The sequence below is a fragment of the Chiloscyllium plagiosum genome, chromosome 30, assembly GCF_004010195.1.
Source record: "Chiloscyllium plagiosum isolate BGI_BamShark_2017 chromosome 30, ASM401019v2, whole genome shotgun sequence".
NCBI classification, from domain to species: Eukaryota; Metazoa; Chordata; class Chondrichthyes; order Orectolobiformes; family Hemiscylliidae; genus Chiloscyllium; species Chiloscyllium plagiosum.
The window spans coordinates 26596197-26614462 of NC_057739.1; positions in this window are offsets into that span (position 1 = coordinate 26596197).

Sequence of the window (18266 nt, forward strand, 5' to 3'; positions counted from 1 at the left end):
CCCGGGTTTGGCAAAGCTGCAGGGCAAGCTGCACAAGGGCCAATAACTAGGACTCAGTCTCCTCACAAAGGTCAGTAAATAAGTCAGCATTATTCTTTCGAAATTCGAATTTTATCTCAAATAGCCAAATGAACAGATGCAAATAGTATTTCAAATTGTTAAAGGTAAAATGGTTTATTCCTGAAATCTGCAGGAACAGCGATGAGGACAGAGATATCTCATGCTTATAAATATAATTTTGCAAATGAGTTAATCCTAAGAGTTTGAAGTACTATTACAATTCATCACTTTCAAATCTATTATAAATTTAGCAATTTAATATGCAACCCATCTATAAATATGGGATCCAACCATGTCTTCTGTGGAGCCAATAGCAACATTAGTCATGCTGTGGGCAGATAACATTTCAGAATCTGTTGTATTCCACGTCATTGTGAATATCATAGTAAAATGAAGTGAAGAAACCTTTTGGAAGCCTTGCCCTTTTATTTCAAATAGGTCATTCAGCATTGTTTGGCTGGCAGCTAGAAGAAAAATTACACTTTCTTGTAAGATCAGTCTTGTTACCATAGTTACAGGACAGGCTGGTATCTTTTAAACCAAAATAGCTAAATATTTCACTGACGAGTGTTTGAAGAATGTAGTCAGATAAAACCATTTATGAAACATCTACCCATTGACGCACATAAGAGGAACATTGTTGTCCCTAGTATTTGGGGATGGTAATTGTATTAGTGTTACTTAGGGCTGTGAAGACGTGGCTTTCCATTGTTTTTCATTTCTCTAATGCATGAATAGACAATTAGTTACTGCCATCTGTAGCCATCTGGCTCAATATGTTGCCAAGGGGCCTGAAGTTATCTTAACAATGGCAGACAATTGCAGTTTTCAGTGAAGTCTTTCTTTTAGTAGTGTTATGTTCACAGATTCCAGCATTCTGTAGTAGTCTGTGGTTAATAGTTAACAAATCCAAAATCAATTTTGTATTATAATGAATGTACCAGAGATAAGTATTAACTTTATCCCCAATTTCTCTCTCTGGAAGGTGTTTTTCCTTAATGCTGTATAGTCCACTCCTCTTTCCCAAAATGTGTGAGCCACAAGAGCTTTTGCTAGCAGTCCTGAAATGATTGCATAACAGTCCTGCTTTGTAAAGATACAGCCATCCTGCAGAATTCAGGAGTAAGTCCCCTTTCCTGTTTTCTCACATTATAACTCCAAACATTTACAGGCCTTGTTCTCACCAATTAGATCAGGTTGAAACTTGCCATAGTCCACTAATACTGAACCCAGGACAGAACACTGACTGAGTAGATGGATATCTTATCTGCAGATGGCAAACAGGCAAATGATTCAGTATTGCTGCATCTCCACAGCCTGCCAGTTCAATTCTGTTTGAAAATCCAGGATCTGCACAATTTTGATAGGAGGTGAAGGTGCACTTTGGTTTGTTATGACACGGCAGTGAACCCTTCTGCTAATTAAACCAAACACCCAGAAAAGCTCACCTCGCTTCGTAATCTGTTAAAATATGAGTGACAGAGAACTCCCAAATTCCACTATTTAAAGAAAAACAATATCAATTTTGTTCCTTAACTCTAAAAGTGAACATTAAACAACAGCTATTCACAAATCTAAGCTCCCCCTTTTTCTTAGCTGCCTGTTATGTACATCCCACTCTATAACAATATACTGTTCTGATAAAAACCTGTATTCAAATTACATCAACTTAATTTTTAAAAACCATTTTCAAATGATTTTTATTTTTCAAAAAACTGTCATCATCAATGTTTGTCTTCCTCTGGCTGTAAATCTCCCTGGGTCATCTTTGGTCTTTTGTGGCAAAGGTGTTTCATATGGAAAAAGTACCTTTGATAGAGAGTGTATTGTTGGCAGTTACTCTGGCAATGACAATTGGTCTCTCTGTATAACTGTCAAAATGGCTGCTTCTTTATACCCTGAGTATCAGATCATTTCATTAGTTCAATGTTGGTAAAACAATAAATTCAAAGTCGGTTGGGTTTTAGTATCATGGGGCATAATTTAAACTGATTGGTTCAATTCGAATTGTTGTAACAATAGCAACCAAAACTCAGGTATTTGTTTCACAGCCAAATGTTACATGTTTTCAATTTTCCAGTACACTCTGAAACTGCTAGTCAGTCACATGACAGGTGCCTGCAGGGTCTCAGTGCAAAACAGCTTTCACTCTCTATTAAAGGTACAGTTCACGCCTTCACCTTCATAACAGGTTCAATCCTTCCCCAGCCCTGCCCCCAAATCTGAATGCACCATGCTACTTCCTCTCAATCCCTGTCCAAAAGGCAATAATTTTTCAAAACTGAGATGTGACATTTTACAATGTGTTCATGTTATTTCAATAGACTTGATGTCATCAAAGTGCCATTTACTTATGCGCAGCTGGAGACTGACATCCCTCAATATCTTGGGGTATTGACCTTCCAATTAATGCCAGCTCTCTTCTGAATGAGAGGTGGAAGAATCTCCAGTGTAGGCAGCCCTGCTGCCAGCTTTATCTTTTTGTCAACTTTAACCTCATAAGGAGCGAGGCATAGGGCTAATTGTTATATCTCTTTGGTGAAGTGTCATCAAATTATGTCAGGTTTTTTGAATTTTCTTTGCCACATGTTCTTGTGAGATTTCTTGTTATATCTTACCAAACTCACTTCATTATTTACCTATCCCACACCTATCCACCCTCTTCCCTGATTCTAGCCCCACCTTACCATGCACGTACTCCCAGAAGAACTCATCACTCACCAGAGAGCCCCTGAAAGAACAGCATCCCTGGTTCCTGCAACATCTTTCAAAGGTCACCGTGCACCAAAGTGTGCCAGCTCCTTCTGACTCCGCTGTAGAACCCTGGACAACAGTAAGATTTAGTAGGAGGGTAGGAAAGAAAAAAAATTGAGGGCACTTTGGTGGCACAGGTGATGGTGCACTGTATATGAAATGCCACGTTTGGGTAAATTGTATTGGTTTTATTCTGTATTTGTTGTTTTTTTTTGTGCAGCCCTGAATGCAACTGTGCCAGGATGATGCCTAATTCCATGCTCATACAGGAGGTACCATGGATTGTGTTGAGAGCTGCCGCAGCATCTGGGATCAAGAAGAGCAGGGATAGATTCTGCTGGCACCATTACCACTCATGGTCAAACATCCCTGTTCTCTCTCTGTGCAAAAAGGTTAGCGTGAATGAAATGGCCAGCAATGTCAGGGACATGTTGGTGTATGGCACACAGGGAGCCAATGCAATAGGATCGCCAACAATGAGGGAGCCCATTGTTCTATAGCCCGTGCATAGATGAATCTGTGTGTATCCTCCCTTCCCCCAGCATGAAAATCCCCTTGAATAGGTTCCTGAATTTCCATCCTGCAGTAGCAACCTACACTGTCCCCCACTCTCTTTCATCTCTGTCTCTGAACTGATCCTCTACGCTATCATGGCTTATTCCATTGAGCAACCTAACAAGAGGGCCCAGACAAGAAGTGTCCAAACTCCTGACTGATGCCTGTATATATTCTCAACCACGTTGGGTCTACCCCCTGACCTGGCAGCTTTGAAGCCCATGTTACACTCCCCAGCTTTGGTGTGTGCTTGACCAGGGTTTGCCTGACCCTCTGTGCAAAGTGTCTTTGCAGCAGCGACATTTGCTAGTTGCCTGTGCACCCTGCGCTTCTTAAGATCCTGCAAGTGGATCAGAGAAGTGCCATGAAGATTCTCAGGGGTTAGCAATTGTAGCATGCTAATGTCTGTGGACAAAGATGCGTGTGGCTGGTGCCCATGGAGAATGCCCTTAGACCTATTGCATAGTGACTGATTGAGAGGTTCTGTGAAGCCAGTGGTGAGCTGAAGTCACCAAGTACTCACTCTGACTTGCATGTGGAAAATTCTCCATATCTTATTTGGATGCAGCAGATAGTAGGATAGGAAGCTGCATATTAATGAGGTGAGATATGCAGTCAATAAGGTGTAAACAAGAAATAATCTCCCTCAATATAAGCTCACTGCTGTCTAGCAAGATTCTTTCCTTGACATGTAGAACTTGGTGAAAACATGCAGCAAGTTGCTCCCAATGTTGAGATTTCTCATGTGGTTCCGCCATAAATCTCTCCAGAGCCAAGTTGTTCAGGCCCCATTAAGATTTTAACCAATAAAACATCAAACATTATGAAACAAAGAAGGCCAAAATGTGCTGTCCAGCCTTGTCCCAGTTTCCAGTTCTCAGTCTGGTGCTCTGCAGGTTATAGCATTTCAAATGGGTTTGCAAGTATTTTCTAAATGTGATGAAGGGGTTTGCATCTTTCAAGTTCTTCAGCAATGAGTTGCAAACACCACCACACCAAAATGTTTTCTCAACTCCCATCCGATCCTTCTGCCAATTGTTATCTGTACATCTCCCTTGATTATTGACCTGTCTGCTAGGACCCTTATTATTGTTATAACTTCAATTAAATGTTATCTCAGTCTTCTCCATTTCAAAGGAAATCACCCCAATCCATCCAACCTTTCCATGTCACTAAATTTCACCATTCCTCATAGTGCTCACCTTTGTGTCCTCTCTCATGTTTGGAGATTTTGATCTCTTACAAATTAACAAGGAATTCCTGAAGTTGACAGGGACTTAGCATGATCTACATTTTTTCCATTCACATGCAAGTTTAGGTGAATAGAGTTACTGTCTCCTATATTCCCAAGGATTCTTTAGTCAAATACTTTATCTTTATAAGTGGGTTGGAAACATAATGTTCTGGGTGGTGGGGGTGTATGTGCCATGGGGGAGAGGGGGATTGCGATCAGCTGTCAGAGCTAGGAAAATATTAGTCAGTATTTTTATTGCATTATCTGCTATCAACTTGCTAATGATGTGTCTAAGTTGCCTTAAGAATCTGTTAGATTTAAATCTTGTAACTTAGTTACATTTTGAAACTCAAACAATTAGCAAATTCAATAAAAGTTTTATTATAAAGAAATATGAAATCCAACATGGCAAGTTTGTCCAACATCTGGAAAATTTATAGTAACCCTCAAGGGCAACCATTTTTGGGAGGCACTTTGAGATTAACTGTTCTTGAGATTGAACTGCTCTTGTGAGAGGAACATCCCCCAATCTAGAAATCCTGGTGCAGAGTAGATGTCTCACCTCTGAGAGCTGCAGGCTAATCTGAGGCTAGTCACTATTGAGTCCTGGTGCTGCTATTGGGAAAAGTGTCCACTGCTGCTTCTGCAGTCTGACTAACATTCGGGATCTATCATGGAGCACTAGGGACAAGATGCACAAAATCCTGGTGAGGGGCATCTTACTCCTAATCATTCTGTTTTCTGCCAGGGTTACTGCAGGTTGTTGACAGAGTGTTGGTAAAATGGGGCACCCCTCCTATTTTCAGGCCCCTTGTCTACCCAGAAATGTGACAGCTTAAGTGGCCATTTAAGGACCTCAATTGGCCTATAAGTGGAACACTATGAATGTCTTCCCAACCTGAACTAAATTGGAGGAAGTTGGGAAAGCAATGGGGTCTCTAATCCATAGTTTCTCAATGAATCACACAGCACCTCACCCTCCCAGGTCATCACTCTTGAATTATTTTCCATTACAACACCATTGGTCTTGTCTCATTTGTCATTTCTTTAAAAGTCTGCACAGAAATTACATCTTTGAGTGCAAATTCAGTACTCAAAAGCTTTGTCCTCTTCCTTAAACATTAGGATTTTTGGAGTTTTCTATATAAGTGAAAGCTGTGTTTTTAAATACACAAAGGCTGCTGGGATTCAGATTTTTGTAAAACCATCAAATAAATATTAATTTTCAAGTATTATGAAAATATATGCCCAAGTGTATAGAACAGAGCATCTTGTGCCCAAACACTGGAGAACTGCTCCAACTGACCTTAGTTTTTCAGTTAAATTTATTCATATGTAAATACTGCTTTCTCAACTCTGTTTTCAGACCAAAACCCCAATTCATACCTAGCTTGCCCTGGTTTCTCTCTTTCACATTCAAATTCTCTCATTGCTTCATCTCTCCCTACTCCCACAAATTCTCTGGTGCCTCTACACTTTGCTTCTTTGCTCTTCTGACACCAGCCTGTCTCCTGTTTTTCATTCCAGTGGAGCCATGCCATTATAACTCTGTTTTCTGGAACACCTTTCACAAGCATTTCTGCCTCAAAGCCTTCCTTGTTGCTTTCAAAAGCTTCCTCAAAACACTTCACTTTGTCTGCGCTCATTCCCAGTCCCTCTTAATCCCTTTCTCTTGATTGCAATCAAGTTATTGTTCACTGCCTTAATGAGAGTGTCTGAAATGTCTTTTTATGTGTAACGTGCTCGATGGAAAGAATGTGGTTGTTCCTAGAGACTTGCCTGCAAGATCTGGGTGCAGTAGTGAAGGTCAGGTCTGCCCACAGCAACATAAAGTTTGATTAGTACCTTCTCTGACGTAGTTAAAAATCACACAACACCAGGTTACAGTCCAAAAGGTTTACTTGGAAGCACTAGCTTTCGGAGCACTGCTCCTTCATCAGGTGGTTGTGGAGCATAAGAATGTAGGATACAGAATTTATAGAAAAAGTTTAAACCTGTTGGACTATAACCTGGTGTTGTGTGATTTTTTAAAAATGTATTTTTATTGAAAAATAGATGTTTTAATATTACAATAAATACAAACAATACAAAGACAGGACACCAAAACGAATGTAAAAAACCCAAACTGCCCTCATGTACAAATGTATAAATATGTATATTTAAAAAAAACAGCTACTTAATAAATTAAATAAATAAATAATAACTAACAACAAACTAATAAATAATAATACAGCTCAGCTCAACAGAACATAACTCTCGAATATCGAGAGCATTCATTTTCACATATTCATACATTCGCAGTTCCCCCTCTCTGGATATTGGACTCGTAAAGCACAATCGTTACGGCTATATAAAAGCCCTTATCTGTGTCCAGGTATTCTAAAAAGGGCTGCCATGTCTTGTAGAAATTCTCAGTTTTGTGGTGTACCATACTTGTAAGAAAATCCAAGGGTACATGCTCCATAACAATCTTCCGCCAACCAGACAGGCCTGGGGGATTTTCAAATTCCCAATGTAACAAGATATTCTTTCTTGCGCAAAAAGTGAGGGTGTTGAAAAGTTTTTTTCTTATGTGCATCTACAGGGAACACACTGGGCAGGCACAGAAAAAGAGAGATCAGGTCCTTCTCCAACCTTACTCCCAAAATCCCATCCGTTGCACCTCCCACAGCACTCCAGTATATTTGAAGTCTATCACAGGATCAGAGACAATGGGTAAGAATGCCTGTACCAACTTTACACTTGGGGCATGTTGATGTACCCTGGTTTAAATTTTGACAAACGATCCAGAACCAAGTGGACCCTGTGGAGAATCTTCAACTGTGAAGCATGGGTCCTATTGCAAATTGATATCTTTCTTGCTTTTTCCCAAATATCCTCCCTTGCACCTGAGGAGACCTCAACACCTAGCTCTCTCTCCCACACCCTGCAGAGTCAATTGAACTCATCTGAGGGGGCACCCCCCCAGTTGATGATATAACGTGCTGACCGAAAGTGTACTCTTAGCACTGAGCACCCTCTTCTCTATGTCGGAGTTGCAGGGATCAGTCAAAAGTGCAGTCTTTTTTTGAATAAAATCCCTAACTTGAAAAAAACCGAAAGAGATCCCTCTTAGCTAGCTTGTATTTCTGTGCTAACTGATCAAAGGACATCATTGTTTCTCCCGCATATAGATCGGCCGTGCAAGACACACCCTTAGCTGCCCAATATTTCAATTCTGAATCTATCATCCTCAGTTGAAAACCTGGCACACCCACTACAGGTGTAAGAAAAGGTGTTTTGCCAATATTGCCTTCCCTCTGCAGAATTGCCCTCCATGCTTTAACAGTATTAATAACTATTGGTTATGGCCATATTCCTTAACTGTCCTCATTTGTCCAAAAAAAGCAAGCTCGTAAGGGGACACCTTGCCTGGGAGGCTTCGATATCTAACCATATTGAAAGAGGGTCCCCACAAGCCCAATTACTCACATAGGATAAAAGCAAGCTTAGTTGATAGTTTTTAATGTCCGGGAGATCCACTCCTCTGAGTCTGTGAGGCAATTGTAGCTTAGCTAATTTAATAAGGGGCCACTTACGATGCCAAATAAGAGCTGAACCAGCCGTTCAGTCTTCTGAATGTTTGCTTGTTGAAAACTGGGGGAGCATCTGTATAGGGTACAACAAATGGGGAGAATATTAATTTTAATAAGGACTATCTGACCTAACCATGAGACCAGAAGCACCTCCCATCTTTGAAGGTCTTGTTTGATTTTGCTGAATAATTGAACAAGATTAGCTTGAAACAACCGATCAAGAACTGGAGTAATTAATTTGCCCAAATACATAAACCCCCCCTGTGACCACTTAAATTGGAATCAAGATTCACCCTCAAGACCTAGCACCTTTGTAAGACCACCCATAGGCATAGCCTCTGATTTTGCAAAATTGATCTTGTACCCCAAAAAGGTGCCAAACGAGCTGATGCATTGTAACAGTTGAGGCACCAAAACTGCTGGATTTGACAAAAGAATGAGGACTTCATCTGTGTACAATGAAATCCTATGTAATTTTGACCCCACTTCTGGGGCTGATATATTAAGATTCCTATGAATGGCCTTCGCCAATGGCTCAATCACCAACATAAAAACCAATAGTGAAAGGGGACAAGCCTGCCGGCTGCCCCTGAAAATGTTAAAATTGCTTGATCATTCCCCATTGGTGATGACCACAGCGAGAGGGTCACTATAGAGAACGTTTACCCCTCTTATAAAGGCTTCGCCCAACCCAAACTGCTCTAAACTATAAAAAAGATACGGCCACTCAACTCGATCAAATGCCTCCTCTGTATCTGCAGGGATTACCAATTCCCTGTTGTTGTTAACATGCTTGAATTACATTAAGCAGCCTCCTAACATTATTGGAGGATCTGCAGCCCTTTATGAAGCCCATCTGGTCCTCTTTAACAATAGAAGGTAACACAGTATCCAGCCTTAACTCAAGAGTCTTAGACAGGATTTTAAAGTCCACATTTAAGAGTGAAATGGGCCTATAAGAAGTACAGAGCTGAAAATGTGTTGCTGGAAAAGCGCAGCAGGTCAGGCAGCACCCAAGGAGCAGGAGAATCGACGTTTCGGGCATGAGCCCTTCTTCAGGAATGAGGAATGTGTGTCCAGCAGGCTAAGATAAAAGGTAGGGAGGAGGGACTTGGGGGGAGGGTCATTGAACATGTTGAGCATTGGGCCTGACAATATGTTTATAAATTCCTTATAGAATTTGCTGGGAAGTCCATCAGGACCGGGTGCCTTTCCACTCTGAAGCTGCTTCACAGCCTCCTGTGCCTCTTGCTCTGATAAGGGGCATTGAGAAAAGATTATTGTTGGGGGTTACACCTGGAACTCCAGACCCTTGTGAAAGAACTCCATCTTGGCCCGCTCCTCCTCACAACCCTCAGATTAGTATAACTTAGAGTAAAATCTCTGGAATACCACATTAGTCTTTTTGGAAGCACATGTTAGGCTCCCAAACCCTTCCCTAGCTGACGTAATGCCTTGAGGGGTGCTCCTTTTCCTGGTGAGATATGCTAAGTACCTACCTGGCTTGTCACCATGCTCATATAACCTTTGTTTTGCAAAAGTGAACTCCTTCTTTGCCCTCTGTGTGAGCACAGAATTCAATGCTGACTGCAGCGCCGTAATCCTCTGTAGCTTGACCAACGCGAACCTGTCAAAGTAAGCCTTCTTGGCTGCCTTCAACCATAAAGTCCCTACCTGTAGGGTGGAGATGCCCCCACACGTCCACCAACCCTAACTCCACCTACAGATCCACTAGTTGTTTAGTTTGTACAGAGGATATCGGAGGACCTTTGGACAACCTGTCTACTGTGGGATCCATAAGACAATTGAAATCTCCCCCTGTAACGATATGCTAGGACTCGAGACTGATCAGTTTAGAGAACACATCTACCAGAGATTTGAGGGAATGGGCCATAGGGCAATAGGCATTTAAAACACCATATTTTTCCCGTTTATCAGGGCTTTGAGAATTACAAACCTCCCGTGTATGTCTTTAACATATGCTATTAACCTGCTCATCAACATAGCCACTCCCCTACTTCTGGTAGTAAAGGATGAAAAGTAAACCCAATCAAAGCCATTTTGCTGTAGTTTCAAATGCTCCCTATCGTCCAAGTGTGTCTCCTGTAATAAAGCAATATCCACTTTTCTTTTCTAAGACTCAAAAGTATCTTCTTCCTCTTAATTGACGAGCGACTCCCCTTGATGTTCCTTAATCAAGTCATTAGCCATAACCTTCTGCAGTAACATTTAGATTCCAGAGAGGAGGAACTCGAATTACAAATCACCGAGCCTTAGGTCGCAATATCCAACGAACATAAAACTACATAAACTAAACTCACTATAGTTAACAAACCTACAAAGCTATCAAAGATTATATAAAAAAAAAACCAAACAAAACCCCACATGTAAAGTGCCAATGGCATTGAATAGGGGAACTCATCCCAGAGGAGAAAGTGAGGTCTGCAGATGCTGGAGTTTCCTGAAGAAGGGCTTATGCCCGAAACATCGATTCTCCTGTTCCCTGGATGCTGCCTGACCTGCTGCGCTGTTCCAGCAATACATTTTCAGAACTCATCCCAGAACCCGACTTCCCATCCTGCTGTCAGTACTGCAGCCAGGGCATTTAAATAGCTGAACCGGGCATAAACTGCCCGTAGATAGGCATCTAGCCATCCCAACCATTTTCCCTCCTCTTAGCTAGAGCCGAACCACAAACACAAGTAGTAAAGAAAGAAAATACACAATAGAATAACAATGTGAACAAAGAAATTTTGAAAAAAGAGGATAAGTACCCCACCCACCCTTTGGTATAACTTAACTTAGAAATTGAAAGTACACATTCCAATCATCCCTGAACATAGTTTAGACCAGATTATTACCAATACAAAAAATTAGGAAAAGAAAGCCCCAACCGGTCTTCCTCTTTTTTTAAAAGGAAAACAGAGACATACCCAAACAGCACTATTATTTGTACATACTACATTGTTCAGGTTAAGTTAATTTGTCCACAAAGTCCCTTGCCTTCTCTGGCGTGTCAAAGAGATGTACAGGTCATCATGAAGCACTGCTGGATACCTCAGAGTATTGGATCCCAAGCTCCCTCTGTCTTCTCTTGACACCGTCGTAGGATTTTCAAATCCAGATCACTGCTGCTGAGAAATCCTGGAAGAACATGATCTTATAGCCCTCGTAAACTAGGGTCTTCGGTTCCTTCCTCCGGATTCTGGAAGCTTCCACGATTCTCTCCTTATCTCTATAGTGATGAAACCGCACCAAGATAGGACGAGGACGTTAGTCCAGAACTGACCTCAAGACCGTGACCCGGTGAGCCCTCTCAACCTTCAAGTCTCCAAGTTAAGGAATTTTGGCAACTAGCCCTCAATGAATTCTGCCAGCCACTCACCTTCCTTACCTTCTGGCAAACTGACGATCCGAATATTTTTTCTCCAGCCCCTGTTCTCGAGGTCATCAACCTGGTCAATCAAATTATGGACCTACGTCTCCAGGGCCTGGATCTTCTCCTTGGAGGAACCGGTACCAGCTTCCACCACTGCGACTCTGTGTTCTACCTCGTCCGTCCTTTTCTCAGGTCTCCCAGCTGCTGTTGATGCTTCTGCAATATGATGGAGATTGGGGCCAGCCTCTCCTCTACCTGCTTGCCCAACATCTCGTGAGGACCTGGTAAGAAATCGAGTCCGAGGATCCTGCAGCCTGGACCGCGGGCCCAGTCTTGGACGTACATCCTCCCTTCTTCGGCAGTCCTGGACGGCAAAAACCAAGATACGTTACTCTCTGATCATTTCCTGGGACTCCACGACCTTTCCAGAGACCAGGATATCGCGGTGGTCTGGGTAGGGCAGGCTGGGTCTCCGCGGTGTAGAGCTCTGCAACGTGATCTTCCTAGATCACTGCCATCTTGGATCCCGTTGTGTGATTTTTTAACTTTATACACCCCAGTCCAACACCAGAACCTCCAAATCATTCTTTGACATAGAATCATAGTCATAGAGATGTAAAGCACAGAAACAGACCTTTGGGTCCAACTTGTCCATGCCAACCAGATATTCTAATCTAATCTAGTCCCATTTGCCAGCACTTGGCCCAAATTCTTCTAAACCTTTTCTATTCATATACCCATTCAGATGCCTTTTAAATGCTATAATTGTATCAGCCTTCACTACTTCTTCTGGCAGCTCGTTCCGTACACGCACCACCCTCTGTGTGAAAAGGTTGTTCCTTAGGTCCCTTTTATATCTTTCCCCTCTCACCCTAAACCTATGTCCTCTAGTTCTGGACTCTCCCACCCCAGGAAAAAGACCTTGTCTATTTACCTTATTCATGCCCCTCATGATTTTATAAACCTCTATAAGGTAACCCGTCAGCCTCTGACACTCCAGGGAAAACGGCCCCAGCCTATTCAGCCTCTCCTCATAGCTCAACTCCTCCATCTGATGAAGGAGAGGCACTCTGAAAGCCAGTGCTTCCAAATAAACCTGTTAGACCATAACCTGGTGTTGTGTGATTTTTTAACTTTGGGCACCCCAGTCCAACACTGGCACCTCCGACTCATGGCAACCCTGACAACATCCTTGTAAGCCTTTTCTGAACCCTTTCAAGTTTCACAACATCTTTCCTATAGGAAGGAGACTAGAATTGCACACAATATTCCAAAAGTGGCCTAACCAATGTCCTGTACAGCCATAACATGACCTTCCAACTCCAATACTTAATGTTCTGACGAGTAAAGGAAAGCATACCAAAATCCTTCTTCACTATCCTATCCACCTGTGACTCCACCTTCAAGAAACTATGAACCTGCACTCCAAGGTCTCTTTGTTTAGCAATACTCCCCAGGACCTTACCATTAAGTTTATAAGTCCGGCTCTGATTTGCTTTTCCAAAATACAGCACCTCACATTTATCTAAAGTAAACTCCTCAGCCCATTGGCCCATCCGATCAAGATCCCATTGTACTCTGAGGTAACCTTCTTCGCTGTCCACTACACCTCCAATTTAGATGTCATCTGCAAACTTACTAACTATACCTCCTATGTTCACATCCAAATCATTCATATAAATGATGAAAAGCAATGGACCCAGCAGCGAGTCTTGTGGCACACCACTGGTCACAGGCCTCCAGTCTGAAAAGCAATCCACTGCCACCACCCTTTCTCTTCTGCCTTTGAGCCAGTTCTGTATCCAAATGGCTCGTTCTCCCTGTATTCCGTGAGATCTAACCTTGCTAAGCAGTCTCCCATGGGGAACCTTGTCAAATGTCTTGCTGAAATTCATATAGATCACATTTACTGCTCTGCCCTCATCAATCCTCTTTGTTACTTCTTCAAAAAACTCTATCAAATTTGTGAGACATGATTTCCCACGCACAAAGCCATGATGACTATGCCTAACCAGTCCTTGCCTTTCCAAAGTTTGTCTCTATAGTTCAACATATTTATCACTGCTCTGCAAATTGTTGAATAGTTTTACCTTTGAATCTGTTGACAATCCTTTGGTGACTTTCAGCTTAATCTTTAGTTATTCAACACCAATCGTGAAGCATCAGAGTTGCTCATTTTCATTCATGCAGAATTTTACATATCTGCATTAAATTTCTCTGCTATTACTCAGTTCACTTACATTCTAACTCAACTCATCCATAATGTATGTGCTGTCTTCTCTGATTCCATCATCCTGTCTAGATTTTTAAAATATTCATTGACGGGATGTAGGCATTGCTTACAGCACATCCATAATTGCCCGCAGAATAGATGGAGCCAACTACATTACTGTGGATCTGTAGGTCAGACTAGGAGAGGATGAAGGATTTCCTTCCCTAAAGGACAATAGTGAACCAAGTGTATTTTATAACAATTGACAATAGATTCAAGGCCCAGTGGGATAACTTTTCATTCAAGATCTTAATTGAATTCAAATTATGACATTCATAAGTTTCTGAATCCAGATCATTTATGTAAGATAAAAGCAGTAGTATTCCCAGCACAAATTCCTGAAGCAATCCATTCCTGAGATGTTCCAACATAACACTATTTCACACAAGGCACTATTTCACACAAGGCACCAAGGACCTTCCAGAGATATTAAAAATCTGGATTTAGTTTGACAAAATCAAGGGCATTGCCTAAAACATGTAAGATTTTTCTTCTTGCTGTACAGGAATCATAACTGTCAATTGTAACAAGCTTTCAACTTATACCTTGCAATTAAATAAGCTAAATGTGTTACGTGTTTGTGTGGTGAACTGAAATACTTTTGTTCAGAAACCCATAAAGTAAAATGTGGGTTCCAACTCTATTTTTACTTAAAGCTCAATGGGCTCTGAGTCAGTAGTGCTTAGGTTTCTCTGCATTCTGGTGGGAGTGTTTAGCAATTAGAAGAACTGCAGAGTTTACTGAAATAGTAAATATTTCCAAAACTTTGCATTAAATTAGCTATACATTGAAAATGCCTGTACCTCTTTGATCATTATTTTGTGAATTGCAGGTAACATAAAAACATCAGATTTTTAAATGTCAACAAGGTGCTGCAGTATTGTCAGAAAAAATGTTTTTATTGACTTGAACTTTGACGCTGTCTATTACAGATTAGATTATTCTGTTGGCAAAAGTCAAACCCAATAGATAATGTAAAACCACCCCAATGATGAGGATGAGGGGAATGTTGCATACTTTCTGAATCTGGACTGATGAGAAGCATTCAAATTTATTTCTACAAAAAGCTGAGAAAAACTAAAACCTGTTTCTGATTTAAATACAACCTTTTGGAAATTGTTTCTAAACCATTCACTATGCATAGTAATCTTGGTACAAAAGTGTCACCTTCCAAATTTGTTGCTACTTACATGTATTTGTTTATTAAAGGTTTTTCAGATTGTGTAATGATATTTTACCCCAACAGTTCAATCAAGAAATAGTGGAGAGAAGAAGAACTTGATTGAAATTGTCGCAAAGTTACTATTAATCAAGTCTTTATGTTCCAGTTGGGTCTAGTGTCATATTCCTTTAGGGGTAACAGTAATGAATATGAAGTTTGACGTAACTATCGGTGGAACCTTCTTTTCAGAGAAAGAGTTATTGAAATTTATAGAAAGGCAGTGAGATACTAATCAACTTCACTGAGGGATTGAAATGTAGCAAGATATTAGGCATTTATTCAGGATTTTACCAACAAACTAAATTAGGTAGTCAGTTGCGGGCAGGGAATACAACCATAAAAAATTTAGCACTGGTTAAACTGAACTGTCAAACATTAACCAGGCAAAGCTGTTTCCCTGGGGGAAAAAAAGGCAACATCAAAATTTACCATGGTTACGGACCATTGCTCACTATCTTGTAAATTTGGAATAAACTAACCACCTCCTTATTTATGGCTGCTTCTCAATTTATAGAACCAGGTTCACCTTAGGCTGTAAAGTGTTTTTCTGCTTGACTCCCTGAGGAATCCCTATATATTATGTGCATTTAATAGGTTGTCATGGAGAACGCTGGAGAGTATTTAGCCAAGTCAAAAGAAACAGCATGGTAGATGAAGGGATAAGGGATACAACCTTCTGTAAGAATATTTTATTCTGGAATGTTCTTAAGTGAAGCAAAACTGACTTCTTTGCAATTTGCTTTTATTTAAGATACATAATTTGTGGAAGAGTGGGGGAGGTAGGATAGGTGAGTAAACAGTCATGGGTTTAACATTTTCTGCTATCTATTTGCACCTGAAATGACTTACTGTACCAATTATACATGAGCATTTCTAAACACTAAAGTCTAAGTTAACTTTAGACTTCAAGCCGTTATACCCCCAAGAATCAGCAAGACCAGGAGAAAGTGTTAAAGTGCAGAAAGAAAACAGGATATTACCCCAGAGTCAGTCAGTGCAGTGGTGACATGCTGAAAGAGAGTGAAACTTGCCCGTGAATTTGTGAAACAGAGAGCAGGGCTGCCTGATGTCAGCACTTAGAGCCAGTCAAAACTGATGAATCTAAAATAAAAACAATTCCATTGTGAAATCATAGTGAAGCAGATAGCTGATTGGCTGGTGAGTACTTCTGATTTATCTTGACGGAGGGATTTCAATTCAGAGAAGTAGAACATTTGTTGAGATAATAATATAAGCACAAGCAAGAAATGTTCAAACTAGAAACATTCAAGGAAAATAATTAATTATTGAGCTGCTATAAAGATGGCAGGGCAGTTGATATGTGGCACCAGCAGAATGTGGGAGCTCCTGGTAATCATTGTGATTCAAGGCAAACATGTCTACAATAAAAGCTTGAGGAAATTCAGCTCAGAGTCAATGTGCTGGAGGCAAAGCTACAGACTCTGGGATTTATCAGGAAGGTGGACAACGACTAGTTTATTGGAGATTATGACCAATTTTGCTTTTGTTAGATAGTTGCTCTCTTTCACATGTGTAAACATGTTATAAGACCAATTGATCAGAATGCTGTCTTAGACCTCTCCCATAATTGATAATTCTAATTAATTATGATCATTATTTGCCTTAGTTCAGTTTCAAAACAGAGCATAATTGGGGTTCTGTATTAGTGCTCATTAACATAACAGTGGACACCTGATAACACCAGTTAATAAAATAAATTATAAATATTAGAGTTTACTATAATTTTTCTTCAAAAGTTTCTTTCTAATTATCTAATTATTAAGATCTTGGGAGTTTTGACACCGAATTGAGGTGCTGGTGAGAAATCAATTATTATAAGGCATTACTATCCAAGGGATCCTAAAGTCTAGGATAGACGACAGTGAAGGGAGTTTGTAGTTTTACGTAAACAAACACTATCCTGACCTTTTAATGGCAGTCCTATGGTTTCTCCTTAGAAAGCTGAATGGAAAATATAAGAAGATGCCAACCACTGCTTTGAAGTGATGCAAAATACCTCATTTCCCATACAAGAGTGGTCAGCTAAACTGTTTACTCTTATACTGAGCATGATCAGTGAAAGCTGTGGTCACTGTTCTAGTTTCATGACTTCTGAATCATCAGAAGGCGACATGAATCATGGTCTGGTGACAGAAGCAGCTGCTTTTCAGTATTGTCTGAACTGGGGTAAAATTATACTTTGAAAATCAGTCTGTAACACATTGTAAGGGAGATGACAAATACAGAAACTGAGCTTAAAGTAGACGTGCTTACTCAGAAGAAGCTGGCACTCTCATGATACTCAGTCATTGTAAACACTTCCTCATCAGGGTAAAATGGTTTGTCTTCATAAATATGCTTGCTGTGCTGTTATAGGTAAAGGATTAAGAGGGTCTTATATCAAATGTATTACTTAAGTAAAGTTTTGGTCAAACAAGTTAGTCTGGGAGAATCACTAAATATCAGAAGTTTTCTTGTTTTGAATCGTGTTATATCATATTAGTGAGTCCTGTATTTATGTTCATCTACTGATTCTGTCTTCTGTATAATCTTGCTAATTATAATGAAATGGATCACTGATTTTTAGTCTGAACTGTATCATGAGTCAGTTTTTCATTTTTTTTATGAATTCTAAGAGATTTGTAAAGGATTTAGCAAACATGGTGAGCTGACTTTTGTATTCCCTACCCAAAAATCCATTGTTCACCATGTCATATGTAATCACATATATTTTAATTATAAGGTTCCACAGAGATCAGTATTACATCCACTTTTGTTTGTTGTATATATAGATGATTTGAAATGAGAATATAGGAAGCATGATTAGTAAGTTTGGAGATGACACCAAAATTGGTTGTTAGTGGACAGTGAAGAAGGTTATCTAAGATTACAAACAAAATGACCAATTGGATCAATGGGTTGAGGAGTGGCAGGTGGAGTTTAAGATATTGCATTTTGGTGATACAAACAAGGACAGAACTTATACAATTAATAGTAGGGCCCTGGGTAATGTTTTAGAACAGAGAGATCTAGGGATTCAGATACATAATTCTTTGAAATTTGCATTACAAAGGGTGACTAAAAAGGCATTTAGCACACTTGCCTTCATTGCTCAGACCTTTGAATATAGGAGTTGGGATGTCAGGTTGAGGCTGTACAGGATGTTGGTGAGGCCTCGTCTGGAGTATTGTGTGCGGTTCTGGTTGCCCTGCTAT